This window comes from Takifugu rubripes, chromosome 22, assembly GCF_901000725.2.
Source record: "Takifugu rubripes chromosome 22, fTakRub1.2, whole genome shotgun sequence".
NCBI lineage: Eukaryota > Metazoa > Chordata > Actinopteri > Tetraodontiformes > Tetraodontidae > Takifugu > Takifugu rubripes.
This window is the reverse complement of record NC_042306.1, coordinates 12721007-12735926: the sequence shown is the minus strand read 5'-3', so window position 1 is coordinate 12735926 and position 14920 is coordinate 12721007. Positions and strand designations below refer to the sequence as shown.

Here is a 14920-nt window from a genome sequence, read left to right as displayed (position 1 = left end):
ATGATGCCCTAATAAAGGAAACAAGCCAACAAAACAGAACCACAACAATCCAGGAGGGACAACTTGTTATCTCCCCGCAAAAGCCCTAAAATCTGAATTTTCCAGTGCGTAATGTGGAATAATCAGCCCAAAATCTGAAACCGTTGTTGAATCCAAGGCCTTCCGGATCATTAAAGGGTCATCTCCCTCCTAATCTGGCACCAGGGCCCGAGTGGATTCCGATTTTCCTCCTCGTTCACCAACATTCCGTCGCAGCACAGTTGTTTTCTGCCCGAGGCGACGCATCAGCAGCTTTACGTGCAGAGGCCACGCCAGCGTCTGCTGGAGCCGCTCCATTTGTCCTGATCAGCGCTGACGTCCGGGGGACGGCGAGCAGGCGGGAGAGGACGCAGTCTTGGTGCATTTAGCCATATTATTCCCATCTGCTGCTTCCTTCTGATGGTTCTGGGAGACGGGATTGTTCGACACCCTAAAAAAGAATTCAGGAAACGTGACCCCGGAGCCGTTTCCAGGAACCCTGAGACGCCGCCATCGACTTCCCACGCTACAGCATTGGTTTGATCCCCGCCACCTTACCAGCATCTCTGCACGCGGCTCCGGGTCGATACGTCCCATCAGTCCCGCCTTCGATCGCCGGCTGTTGGCTTAATACGCTGCAGGTCAAAGGTCATCTTCATCTACTCCCGCCTGCTCCGGGCTCCACTGGGGACCTGTGTCACGTCTGCTCAGTAGCTGCCCATCAGTCACCAGTGCCAGAGACGTGTCCTGTGGGGACAGGACGCGTCCTTGGGGGACACAGTTAAGTGTGTTGATCACCTGCTGTATTTGTCTGTGTTTATTTATGGCTGCCATTAATAGGAGTCAACCAGCTTCTACTCACCCCCCCCCCCCCCCTGTCTTTGTTCCAACCTCACTTTCCCCTTTGTCCTTGTCTCCTTCCTCACCTGTCCACTGACTCCCCACTGTCCCCCCAAAGCGACTGCTCTCTCCTCAAAATGGAGGGAAACTTGTTGACTTTGTGCAACTTCTGGCGGATTAGCGAGACGTCCTTTAGTCTCTTATTGAGAGGCGGGACGGGGGGGACGGGGGGGACGCGTAGCGCTCGAAGGGCGTTTGCTAAGACAGCTCTGGCCGTCGACCAAACCTTTAAAAAGCCGTTTCCATGGATGGTGCGTGGAGAAAGGGTGCCTCTACAAGGTCCCCGCTCCCCCACCAGTGCTAACTGTCGAGCACTCGTGGTGCCAGTTTGGACCGTTGGACGATGAGCAGAGCTCCCCTTAACCATGAGGTGGACAACCTGAAGACACCCAAGACAGCTTTCTGACTTCAGTTCAACCCAGTTTAGAGTTGGCCTCTGCTACATTGACCTTTAACCCCGTGCTAACGGCCCTTTTTCCAGCACAACTTTTGTTGTCTCAGGGTCCCCAGCTTGTCCCCAGCTTGTCCCCAGCTTGTCTCCAGGTTGTCTCCAGCTTGTGTTCCACCTGTCCTCCAAGTGTTGCGTCCCTGCTCTCCGTTAAAGGCTGTTTAGGTTGTTGTTTTGCTGTCAGCGGCCTGTTTTTGTGTCACTTTCAGCAGCGCCTCTTGTAAATGAGCTCCTCACGCAGCTTTTATTGTCCCCCCCCCCCCCCCCTTCAAAAATAAATAAATAAACAGGGTCATTAAACACTGCAGTCGTTAAAAAGAATAAAGGGAAATATCGGCGTCGCTTGTTGCTTTGATGGGGCCCTGAGAAGCTGCACTTCCCGCAGTGGTTTTTGACATTTGCGGTAACATTTAACAGCCATTAAAGCAGAAGTCTGGGTTCGTCTTAAGATCACAATTACACAGGAGCTGCAGTAATTGGCGCCATTGTCATCCGAGCACATTTTCTCCAACATTACCTGACGCATAAACCACTCGGAGTCTCATTTTTTCCGCGTCTCATCCACTATTCTCTCCTCGTCTCCGTGGCAGCGAAGCACCTCAGAAATGATAACAAATGCTTCCTCAGCTTCAATTGGCTTCCTGTTTTCTTTTCTTTTTATTTATTTATTTATTTATTTTTTAAAATTCGCATTTATTTATTTCTCCAGACTAATCTGTTTTCCAGCCCCGGGGACTTCTGGAAACTGTCTCCGTGAACAATTATGCATCCAATCGCACAGTGTAAATAACAAAAATGGGTTATTCCCGTGAGTGCAGCACATCTCATGGAGGTTATTCAGACAGGCCGACAGCCCACCTGTAACTAAAGAAATAACAGAATAGATATGGCTCTATTAGGACCTGAAGCCGAGTCCATGCGCATGACATTTATTTAGCTGTCAGTCAAACCAATGTGTCCTGACGTAAAGCTGTCGGTTTATGGGGACACACACACACACACACACACACACACACTCACACACACACACACTCACACACACATAATTAAGGGGAGAGACTGCAGCCAGTTCAGGCTCATTATGGCCGTCAGACGCTGTACCAGTGCGCGTCCACCACAGGGGAGTGCTGTTCGTCAGTGGTCAGGCCCCCTGTTCGGGGCCCATAATGAGCTCCTCCCGGGCTGCTTCGGTCCGGCCGCGCCTGGACCGGGCCGTGTCAGGGGATGGAAGAGGGCAGTAAAACTTTAATGCACTCGGCCGGATGTGAGCTGTTGTTCTGCTTCTGAATGACAGGTTCCAGCATCTCGCTCAGTGCGGGAGAGTGATCTCCCAGCATGCATTGCAACCTTGAGTGGTTAGTGGAGAAACGTGACATGGCATCATCATTATTATTATTATTATTATTATTATTATTATTATTATTATTATTATTATGGGTGCACAAAACCAGAGGGGCATTCTTTTTTTTAAGGAAACAGTAATTGAGTGCACTTTAGCTCCTTATGGCAAACAAGCACTTCCAGATCTGTTGTTCTTCACCTTTTTCTAAACTTTTTTGTGGTCTAAAACCTCCTATTTTTCAAATTAAAGTCATGCAAAAAGACATCTTTAGCACCAAAGAGAAACTCTCGCTCCTCCTCCTGGTCTCCAATCAAGCATCGGATTATTTCGCCGCTTCTCCGTCGTTGTCAACCAGCTGGTCTGAAGCCAGATTTCTGGATCATCTTTAAGCCACCGCTCGCTCTCATCATCCACGTGCCTCTCTGGTCCGTGCACGCTGTTCAGCTGTGGAGTGGATTAACCTGTTAGCTTAGCGTGTCCTGCGCCGTGCGTGTGGGCCAACGGCTGTTGAACGAGCTACAGCTGCTTCTGAGGCCTCGAGCGAGATAACAACCAAACCAACGAACGCTGCGTATCAGCTGTGCCTTTATCTGCACCTCCACGCACCTTTGGAAGGATTTCTTGTTTGTCTGTTTTGTTTCAAACAATTCCCAGAGCTTCGCTCTCATGTAACCTCCAAACGTCGTGCCACAAATGCCGGATTAGAATTGGAAATCATTTTCCAATAACCGCTGACAGATTCAGAGGCCAAAAGGGGAAATTAGAGTCCCGCTGACTGTGGATTTAAGTGTTTTAAAAAGCCCTCAGCTGATGAGACTCACCGCTGTTGGACTTTAAATGTTCCTGCTTAATAACATAAAACAACTGTGAAATCCAGGCAGACGGCGCTGATTGGCCTCCTGAGAACACGGGCCACTTTGCTCCGGGGATGATTGCTCGGAAAAACTGTTGTTTCGGGAGGGAACGGCGCAATATTTAGGCTTCAAGTCGCTTGGATGCGTTCAGAGAAGTTTGAACAGCTGGAAAATGGTTGTGACGGCCGTAGATTTGCTGTGTCACCAATTATAACTCCCAGACTGGTCAGGGATGAGGGAACGCTGAATGGGACATCAAGAGATCCTCACACTCACGATGGTGTCTGCCTCCAGAACCAGAACCAAAACTGGGAGCTGGAGAGTCCAACATTGTTGGACTAATTCCCTCTCTGATGGTTCCACAGAGCTAACTGTCTCTGCTAACGTGGAATGAGGAACTTCAGGTCCAGGGTGAAAGTTCTCGTATTCCCGACTCCTGTATCCTGTTGTATACTATAATTCAGGATGGTAGGAAGTCCCTTCACAGGTCCATGTAAAAGGAACCTGGAAAACTCAACCACTTTACGTGCATTGGGTCAGGGATTTAAACATGATTTATAGACTGCAGTCATTTCTGAGGAGGCATGTCAAAGGCATACTAATATGGAGGACACACATGAGTACATCTTTAGAAGCTCTATTTATTGGTAATCAGGCTCCAGTTTGGACTTTTCAGGAACGCCTGAACGTCGAGCATGGATTTTCTATCTGCCTTTACGTCTGGACGTAAATAAATACCAGCCAGCTGTGGAACATGCTGAGCAGTCAGATTTCCTCCGACGGTCGGCTAATTTCATTTCCAGCAAACGTCCAGGTGATTTAAGTCTGACCAGCGCTCCCAAATGTTCCGTGTGTGTTTTAGCCCGAGCGCAGCTTGACGTGATTAACGGGATTTTACAAGTGAAAAACGGCCAAACGTAAAAAAAGGTCGCTTTACGCCCCGTTTTCATCAAACCTGCTTTATGTGTTTTGATTGACTGACGACGGCGTGTCAGGAAAACCTGGAGTTCAGAGACCAAATCACAAGATTGGAATTAAGATTAGGGTTGAACCATTTTTGAACCGATGCCGTGAGCAAAAATTCCCTGCTGATTTTGACATTTGCATTTTACTTATTAGTTTAAATTGACAGAAACTGTGAGAACACGGGAGAAAAAAAAGAAGCTGAGACACTTAAACCTTCCACCGGGAAGGGGAATTCTTAGGCGACATTATAATGGGAGCTTTGTTATCCATCGGAATCAGCTGAAAACAGCCGCTCCGCTGACGCCCTTGGAGCTGGATGATGCTGCGCCCTCTACAGCGCCAACGCCGCCGTTGTGGGCCGCTTTCATCGGCTGAAATTGCTCGGAAAGATTGGACACAAAAGCACAAGGGCTTTGTTGCAGTAATGTGCTGGAGTACAAATAAAGTTTTGTATTGTTAAAGAGGCAGAATTTAAATTCTAGCGATCCCTCAGCAGCCGGGAACCACAGAGGAGGGAAAAAAGAGAGAATAAAGAGTGTGTTTACCTCCGTTCTGCTCCTATTCTCCCTTTACTCTCCGTCGTCCACTAGATCACCTTCGCCGGCAGAGCTGAAGAGGGATAACGCAGCTGTCAGGAAACAGCTGAACGGGACTTTTCTTTCCGCCTTTAATAAGGTGAACAACACATCAGCGGCGCTGACACACGGACCCGGAGCGCCGCCGTGAATCTGGGCCAGCCATCAATCACAGCCCGCTTTCCTTCTGTGTTTCTGAGGAAAACACATCAAAATTTGAATCTGAAGGCAAGAAAAGCTAAAACCAACACTGACAGGAGGCTGTTGTGAGTCTGGTCCTGGAGGTCCGTCCCTGGGAACACGTGTCGGACCCCTCGGCTGCACGTGGTTCTCAGATCAAAGGGCCAGAACCAGTGAAAAGCCCCTTTTTTATGACGTATCTGGGGTTTTTATTTTGCTTTTTTGATACTTTTCTACTAGAAATCCCCAAGGAAAAACCTTTCCAGCCCCCAACGCTCTACCTGGTAGGGGGCGGGCCTTTTCAGGTTCCCTGGAACTCTTCTTGAAGAGCATCTTCGGCCGGACTTCGAGTCAGCAACTCAAAATAAGGAGAGCAGCAGCACGCAGGCGGAGGCGACTGCTGGGACGAGCTGAACAAATCCATGAGAAGATGAAGGAGGTCAGAAGGAGCAGGAGAGCCCTGACGGGCCTCAGATCCCTCCTGCTCATGGCCAGAAACAAACGGGTGCTCCTCGTATCCTCTCACGGACACTAAATTCCTCACTCGCCGCCTGGATGAGAGACCCTCAGCTGTGCGGCTGTGCTGCAGAATAAATTAAGCACGTCCCCCCGTGTGTCCCTGCAGGTCCTCATTAGGCCCTAATCCTGTCCGTGCTGCCTCTGGAAAACAACCCCAGTCAACAAAAGTTGTGTCCATACTTTAAGAAGACTAAGATCCACCCGGGAAGCGGCTCATGACTGTTATAATAGGTCTATCGGCTACATTAATCACTATCCCTCAGGATGAACTTGGATTAGTTACCCGGAGAACTGACTCATTCTGTGTCTTCCGCCATCTTCTGGAGAGCTTTTCTTGTCTACCGGCTCCCTCCGACACCTCCCCCACCTAATTAGGCGAATATAATGAATTATTGTGAGAAGATGCTCGTGTCACGGCTCCCTCACGGAGAAGAGCAGCTTCTGTCTCAATTATCCAGAAATTTATTAAAAAAGCGAGTAAAACTGCTTCCTTTGATCAGCAAAACTCCCAGAAACAAACCACAAGCTTTCCTGACAACAACAGACAGGCGACCTTTTTCCTGGCCGCCACAGAACCACGGACAGGTACGTTCGGATCACATGACACGTGGGGACGGGTAGGAGTTCTGGTTCTGGACGGAAGGTCGAACGCTTCCTCTAATAATGTCCGGTAAGCAGCGGCCTGGCAGTGATGAATGGAGCTGTGGGTGCTTCCTGTGGTTTTGGGATTATTCCCCCCGCCCCTCGCCTGCCCCCCCCCCCCCCGGAAAAACACAGGTTGTTATCCTCCCATGACAGGTAGCAGGATTAGCCTCATCTGAAAGGCACTTTCATTAGCAGGGCGGGTTTGCGGAGCCAGATGCGCGTGTTCGAGGGTTCAGGTGTGCGTGTCCACGTGTTCGCAGACAAGAGGAGCTCTTTAGAGTACAGATAAGAGGTCAAAAGGTCAGGGCAAATCCCTGCCAAGAAACCCCCCCACCCCACCCCTGCGGGTATCAGGATCCTTTTGTCCTCTGCCAAAGAGTCACAATGTTAACAGCATCATCGCTCTCCCCTCTTTATTTGGGCTCATTATCCTGACGCATCCGTCACAGGATTTGTAACCTTAAGCTGCCCGGTTACATCAGCAACCTTTGGTTGCACCCCCCTCCCCCCCCCCCCTCGCCCCCCCCCCCCCCCCCCCCCACGTGCTTCGCCGAGTCAGCAGAAGAGAGGAAAATCAGGAATCCCTGGAAAATAAGAGTGGAATCGCCGCGGCTTCAGCCCCAGTCGGAGGAAACTAGTTATTTCCTTTGCACCTTCAGTCGAATGTCAAGGCGCCGACCGCTGCGGCACCGCCCGCGTTCGTGGAACGTGTACGGTCAGGCGTGTCCAAACCCAGTCCTCGAGGGCCACAATCCAGCCGGGTTTTCTATCCCACTGAATGCATTTTCAGCCCGGTAGGACAGAACACCCCGGCTGGATTCTGGCCCTCGAGGACTGGGTCTGGACGTACGTTTTCTTTCACTTCAGTGATCTGCACGTGTTTGGAAACTTGCAGCCGCCTGATAACCCAGGGTGCATTTCAGCCTCGGTGCGCTCTTATCTCCAGACGGCCAAACGTCCTCGCGCAGCCGCTTATCTGCTGAGTCACTTTGGTGGGTACAGAAGGTACATACATTAATGATGTTAGCGCAGCCTGTGCATATACGGCGACATGATAACGTGAGCTCAAAGCGCGCCTACTGTAAACAGTATACTTCACAGATGCTCACCTGCTTCACGCGGGAGGTTAATTAGCAAAGCAATTCGCTGAGGGAGAATCGAGCCGACGCCAGCGAGCAGTTAGACTTGGGTAAAGGTGCAGTTTGCAGATAATTGGAGGATTTTTCTAACTCTTGTGGTCGCGGGAGCTTCCTCAGCGCAGCCTCGAGAAAGTGTAATGTTCGCTTTATCGTACCGGTGACTCTAACACTTCCTCGTAATGAAGTATTGACTGCTGAGGACATAAGGACTAAATGTGAGGCGTTTGGGCTGAAGTCATCCTCATTTAATGAACAGCAAACTCGCTCTTATAATGGATATAATGGATCGGTATTGAAGCGTGGAAAGTTGGACTGTTGTCTTTTCTTTCACGGATCCTCAGTAGTTCATTTATGTGTGAGGGAGGAGTTAGAAAATGATTGGACTGGATGAGGCGTTTGCCTTTGAAGGCACATCAAAGACAACAAAGCAAATGATGGCGCTTCTTAACGTGTGACAGGAGAATAGGGAGTGACGCCGCCGTTCAGCTTCTGTTTCAGCCGTTGTGTCTGTTGTTTTTGAATCCAACCCTTCTTATAACTGTCACATTTGACATTATTGTGTGTAAAACCCAGAGAACGTTCACCCTTCTATGGCACCAGCGGCACCAGCTCAGAGCAAACCATTGTGAGGCAATTGAAGGGGGGGAGGGTGGTCACAATAATATGACCTTCCTGGGTTGCGTCTAATTATTATATTATATTATAGGACTACTATACAATTGTATGACTTTCCAGGATCAGGCGGGTCTGGACACCCCTGCCCCCCCATGATTTTCTCCTATAGAGCTGCTTCTTCCTGATTGCAGATTAATGGCGCCGAGCGTGCGAGCAGGTTCAAAAACAAATCAGGCTCCTCCTCCACTAATATTTTATCTGCTTATTTGCTTCTTGTCATGTGTGTTTACTGCTGTTGCTGCTGCTGGCATTAATAAAGATTTCCTCTATTTCACCTTTGCCATCTCCATGAAAGCGGAGATGCTGCTGAGACCCAGAACTAATCAGTCAGCGCCTCTAATCGAATCTCCTGATTGGATCTCGGAACCATTGTTCTTATTCCGGGTTAAGCCTTCGGTGCAGCCAGCCAGTAGAGGGCGCTCATGGTGTTTTAGTCTCATCCATCTGTTAGGTGCAGGAAATCCTTGGATTGGACACTTGAAAATTAAAATTAAACTTCAAGGTGACATCACCATGGATACAGCTCCGTTTCTAATTGCCACTTCACGTCGAGTGGCTTGAGATTCTGCAGCTGAGCTCAACGGCGGTGTCCCGCAGGGCAGCACGGGGAATTGCAGATTTCTTGCCATCCAGAGCGAAAGAAGTGGAATTTCTGGAATTTTGGAGAGGACCAGTTTCTGGGAACTTCTCAATCCCAGCATTACTGACTCCACCCCCTTGTCAACCAACGCTTTTAGCTAGTTCTGCGAACAGGAAATGGAAGATTGGTCATCCTCTGCTCGACATGTCCTTCTCTCTTCTCTCCCCAGAATCCTGATGCATGATAGGAAACTTATGGAGTTATTAATGTGCGACCGGGCAGATGAGTTCACGTCGTACATGTTAAAGTCTGACCATGGAATGTCTGCGCCCCGCCAGAACTGGCCCCGGAGAGGGTCAATCAGATAACAACATGGTGATACAATGAAAAATTAAGATGGGTGAGTGAGTGCGCTCAAAAAGAGGCAGAGAGTCAGTGTGAAAGGGAGGCGGGAGGCGGTCAGCACCCCTGGGTTTCCTCTGACACGCTGGATAAGCAAGCGCACCGTTTGATGGATGAATCTTATTTTCTTGTCAACCTCAGACTACTTTTATGTTTATCTTGATATCTCCGTGATGGGCTTTCATTTGTCCGGACCGGACAAGATGTGGGGGTGGGGGGAGAGGGGGCAAAGGGCGAGAATGAAGGAGTCAGTCAACTGGAGCAGGTGGACGATGAGGAAATGGAGAATAACATACTCGGGACTGAACTGTGGGCACTCGCAGCTTTCAGCACAAACGTACAAATTGGACACCGATTTTCACAAAGTAAATGTTCCGCGGCGGCCGGAGGGTTTGAAATCAACTCCTTTCAACCCGCGTTTGGCGTGTGGACGTCTCATTCGCCTTCGCTGTCAGACGCCGGCGCGCAGGAGCTTCTCATTTTCTCTCAGTAGTTCTGCGGCTCTCATTTGGACCCCGTGGTTGTTAGTTATTTGACGAGCACCCCCCCCCCCACACACGGCCCAGGGGAAATTCAAGTACCACGCATTGATTTGTAAGACCTTCTATCAACTGACCTTAAAATGATCTGCAGCATCCTTGTGCGTTTTCCCTGAAGGTGAGAGTGATTTCTCTCACCCTCCCGATATCCTTCAAAAATAACCAGCCTGTGATTTCTCTATACGGACTTATTGAAAAGTCAGGATGTTCTCAGCGTTCCTTCAGCGTCATATTCTGAGCGGGGGGGGGGGGGGGGGGGCACTCCCTGATGTTATTTCTCTGTCAAGAACTGTATCGATCATCTGTAAATTCAGAGACCCCGAAATTCAGGTGCTGCTTGTTTGAAGATCACGTCTCCATTTTCCCACGAGGCACAGTTGTTTTACGCCGTTTACAACTGGTCCACTTTTCTGTCTTTGTAGCTGAGGATTTGTCTGATTCTTGAAGGACAGGTACCTTCTCGGCTAAGCTTTCTCCTCCACCTGCCTCTCATCATCCTGAATCCCACCAAAATGCTCTGTTCCAAAAAAGGTGCAGGTCAGAATGTCCTCGCAACCTGAAGGACTGTGGACCAAGGAGGCTGGTTAGGGAGCCCAGCAATACGTGCGTTTCCTCTCTGCAGAAGCTCCAGGAAGTCTTGTGAAAGGTAAAATTAACGCGAGAACATCTTGACAATAAGGCAGAACAATGTGAGTCAGTCTGTGACGGAAATGACTCTATTTTTGAACAAGTCAGTGATCTGAACCAACAGAGAAGACCAGACAGAGGCCATTAAAAGAACAAGGCGGCTGTTCTGGAGGGACTATCAAAGGTCAGACCTCAATCCAAAAGAAAATGTGTGGCAGCACTTGAAAAGGCTCCAATAACCTGACATTTATGCACATTTACAGTCTTCGTCTCTTATTTTCTTCTTCTTTTTTTAGTCTTTCTTTATCCCCCGCGTTGAATAATGCTGAATATCTTATAGAGCAGAATTCCGTATGGTGCCGTTTCTCCAACGCTGTATTTCTCCTTGGGGAAAAAAAGGTGAAGGTGAAACACACAGCAGGCGTGAAGCAAAATGAGCTCCCCGGACGGGTCGCATGTCCATCACGGGGCTAATGCCTGCTGACAAATCTATCGCTCACCCCCGAGTCCGTACCTACAAGCAATTTTGGGTTCGAAGCACATGGGGATTGTGAACAAAGGAACGTGCACCCTGAGCACGTGAACGCGGAGGTCTCTGTAGATGATGGTAGTATGAGGTGATGATTGGAGGGTCCGACAGCTGAAAGAGTTGTAGAAACGAGATATATCACAATGAGTTCCAAAGCTGGAACTCACTTTTAGAGCAGCACATTTGTTCAAAGTTAACAGTTTAGAATCGATTTTCTGCCCCCGGCTTCATCTCAACCTTTGAAGTGAAAGAAGTGCGCGACTTTGAATCTCTCCACCAATCACGGCGGACTTCAGTGACTTGCTCTGAGAGTAAAAGGCCGCCATTTATCTCGTGCATCACCTGTCAGACTCCCGCAGAGGTGTTTGGGATGCAGGTGATGCCACCAACATCCCCTTCCATCCTCCAAGGACGCACATTCTTACGGGCGCTGCGAGGCGTCCCTCTGCATGCAGAAACCAACTTTCATTTCACTCGACGGTTGTCCGACACCCCCACACTGTGCGCTTTGTTTCACGCAGCGCTGGGCGGACTGACACCTCTCTGTGGGGTTTGAAGGTCCTCCGGGAGGACCCAGAGCATAGTCTGAGCTTCAAACTAAAGCAAAGACAATTTCTAAGTAAACGTGGGGCAAAGGAAAGGACACGAAGAGCCTGACCCTGGACCACCCAGCCTTGGGCAACACTGAGACGGGAGAGTGAGTAGTCTCAGATGTTGGGTAGTCTTCAACACATAGGCACCTGTCTTTTGTCCACTGAGTTGTCGGTATTGTTTGCCAAAAGGTTTATTCTAGCGTTCTGGCTTCGGTGTAGTGCGGTTCCCTGTGTTTTGTCACATCTCACTGCGCCTCATTTACTTCCTGTTTGGTCGCGTCTCCTCCACTCCCCCAACTTCGACTCCAGTCCTCACAGAACTAGCTCACGATAGCCGAGCGAGAGGAGGAGCTGCCTTGTATAGCAACCTTGAGCCTAGCAGGCGTCCCGCAGAGACACAAAATAACGAGCTCCCTCTGCACGTCGATTACGGCCCCATCTGCACTTTAAAGCGCTGCCGGTGTTCGGACTGTCAGGACCCTCGGTTATGGTTGCACCAACCTCACATATTTCAAAGCGCGTCAGAGTCGAGCGGGGAGGACGGAAGGATGCACCGGCTTGACATGGGCAGAAAATGTGATTCTTGGGCTAAATTAGCCCTCGAGCCAGAGGATGAATGACGCATCGTGATCTGAATTGCTAACCCGCCTCCAGAGGACCGGTCCAGTGACCAGTCCACATACCCCCACCCTGGATTGGAGATACTCCAGTGAGTGGATGGTGTTGATGGATCCCACACATACTGGTTCTACTGGGAGGCAGAGGCTGAACGTGCGAGACAGTGGGAGGTCGAGGTCATAGAGGCTGGTCACAGTGGGGGTCAGATGTAAAACAGGGAGCTGTTAAACAGACTGGTTTTACTGGGAGAGAGAATTTAATCACACTGGTTATGGTGAAAGGCAGACTATGAAGAAGCTGGGGAGACAACTGGGAGTGGGTTAAACTCCCTTCCCTTATAGAAAGAGTGTTTAACCTCAGGTTTTACTGGGAGAGAGAGGTTAAACAGACTGGTTATAGTGGGAGACAGAGTTTATCCAGACTGGAAGACAGAGGTTAGGTGATCTTCTGCATAAAGATCCTCATTTTCCTCTCATACTTTCCTCTCCTTAAACATGAAGCACATGGTTTCTTATTCCCCTCACAGTGCTTGTGTTTACCTCTGGCACAGCCATTAATCACAGCACTGTCACTGCTGCACTTCTGTAATCTTAGTTTATAAAAAGTCTCATCAGATATTCCTACAACTACGCTCAACACTGCCAGCCAGGGGGTTTCAGATGCTGAATAAAACATAAAAGCTTCTGTGGAAGTTTGAACTTAGTATATCCTTTTCAACATTAGCTTTTTGCCTTTTTTCTGGGAAAAAAAAGCTTTTTCTTCTATTGTTTTTGGCTTGAGTAGCATGTGAGTTAAAAGTTCCCCACTTTGCTACACTTTAAATGGTAAAAAGACCTACAAGGGTCAGAAAAATTCCCTCAGACATCAGTGCAGATCAGTAAAAGGACGTGTGAACCTTCGATATCTTGGATCAGAAACGGGAAACATGAAAGCAAAAACAATTTGTCTGCCCCAAAGGGCCTGTTGTTGCTGTTCCTAAAGGCAATGGGAGCAAACGGCAACTGAATCTCTGCCTGTCAATCTTGTGCACGACTCTTAGATGCACCCCGCTGTGCAGCGCCACTGGATCCATGTCGATTTCCAGACAGAGGAAAACTGCAAATGCTTTGACGACATGTGAAAACTGGACGCGTAACAGTTCACCATTGCAGCGTTTGTGTGGATTTTAGTAGCGAGCTGCGCTAATAATACTGTGGGAGATCACAGAGATGGGGATAATTCGGAATGAACCATTCCCAACGCCTCTTTCTAATTCTCCAAACAAAGACAAATTAATACCAAACAAGGAAGAGTGTGTGTGTGTGTGTTGGGGGGGCGGCATGAAAAGAAAGAAACACACAGACAAAGGACAAAAACAAAAGACTGCAAACAACCATAATAATGAATAAACGGCAGTGTGGATAAACGAATAAAGGCGGCAAAAGCAGCAGCTGGGGGAACTACAATGGCATAATTTAGAGGAGAATACCAGCCCCATTGTTCACGACGCTGCTTCGGAATAATGAAGAACAAAACAGGAAATGATTCACTCAGGCACTAAACAGCAGAGACGGATCTGCCTTTAATGCTTATGATCAGCATGCTGCTGATCCCTGCAGTGTCCACGTCCCTGCGGGGGGGTTCGGAGCCTTTCAGGGGGCACCTGGAAGCAACAGGTGTCCTCCAGCATGTCTCTATCCCGTGAAAAGCAATTTCCCCGCACGTTCAGAAAATCGGCAATTATACTCGAAGTGACTCCTTAATTTGGTCCAACTGGCGGAGGTTTTTACAAAAGAAGAAACTTTTTTTTTTATTGTTATTCAACTGAGTCGGTTGAGTGTTTCACACTGAGAGCAATTCTGATCAGAGCGAAAACGGAATAAATGGCAAACACACTTTCATCTCTGCTATCAGATGGAACGTGTATTCCTTCATTATTATTATTATTATTATTATTGGTGGTGGTCATTTGAGATCTAGTTGAGGAAAGCAAATCCTGAAAGCACTAATTCACTCTTTTATTGTGTTTCTGTCTCTTGGGATAATGAAGATAATTCATTGCGGAAACATGCACAAATCCATTTTCCCTCTTGTCCATTGGTCATGAATCCAAAATGTTCAAGTCAAAGTTCCAGCGTCCATCGGAATTGGAAGTCCTCTGTTAAAGCCGCAGTCTGAAAGAGGTTCGATGAAGGACTGTAAGTACGCCGATGTGATTTTCATGCCGTTGTTGTGCTCGGGTGGAAAATCAGAAGATGCTTATTGATCAGTGAGGATGCTAATGTTGCAGAAGTTTCTCTTATGTTGCCCAACTTGTGCAGTTGTGTCGTTAAGATGTCGACTCCCTTTAACATTGTCCATGTCCTCTGCTTCAATGTGCTACTAAATCCAGGCTTCCCTGGAAAACAGCGGCGCCAAGGAGTAAATGATCCCGGTGAAATAAAGTCAGCCATGTTAAAATGTTACTGGCCTGGATTACTGGCATGTGTGTGTGTGTGTGTGTGTGTGGGGGGGGGGGGGGGTACACCCATTCTCGTGGGGACAAGACTTTGCATTTCACCTACAGAATGAGGACATTCTTCACTGTGAGGACCTTTACATGAGTTCTTACAACTTCAGAGCTCAGTTTGAGGGTTAGCTTTGGCTTCAAATTCTAGGTCAGAACTGGGTTGTGATTAAAGTTCGGGGAAGCAGTTGGTGAATGTTTCATGTGTGTGAAAGTCCTTACAAAGATGGAACTACAAACCTGCGTGTTGAGGGGGGGGGGGGGCACTATATAAATATGTGGGTAA

General features: G+C 48.6%; 1 long non-coding RNA gene across 3 annotated transcripts; it reads left to right on the top strand.

The window, feature by feature from the left end:
• Positions 1 to 8724: 8724 nt before the first annotated feature.
• LOC115247883 (uncharacterized) lies at positions 8725 to 14572 on the top strand. 3 transcript variants are annotated; one of them, XR_003886949.1, is made up of 4 exons: positions 8725 to 9241; positions 10205 to 10234; positions 10314 to 10428; positions 10514 to 14572. It is a non-coding gene; the product is annotated as an uncharacterized lncRNA (long non-coding RNA). The 3 variants fall into 3 exon arrangements; XR_003886948.1 differs by having other exon boundaries at positions 10205 to 10428; positions 10514 to 10593; positions 14179 to 14572; XR_003886947.1 differs by having other exon boundaries at positions 10205 to 10428.
• The last annotated feature ends 348 nt before the right edge of the window (positions 14573 to 14920 follow it).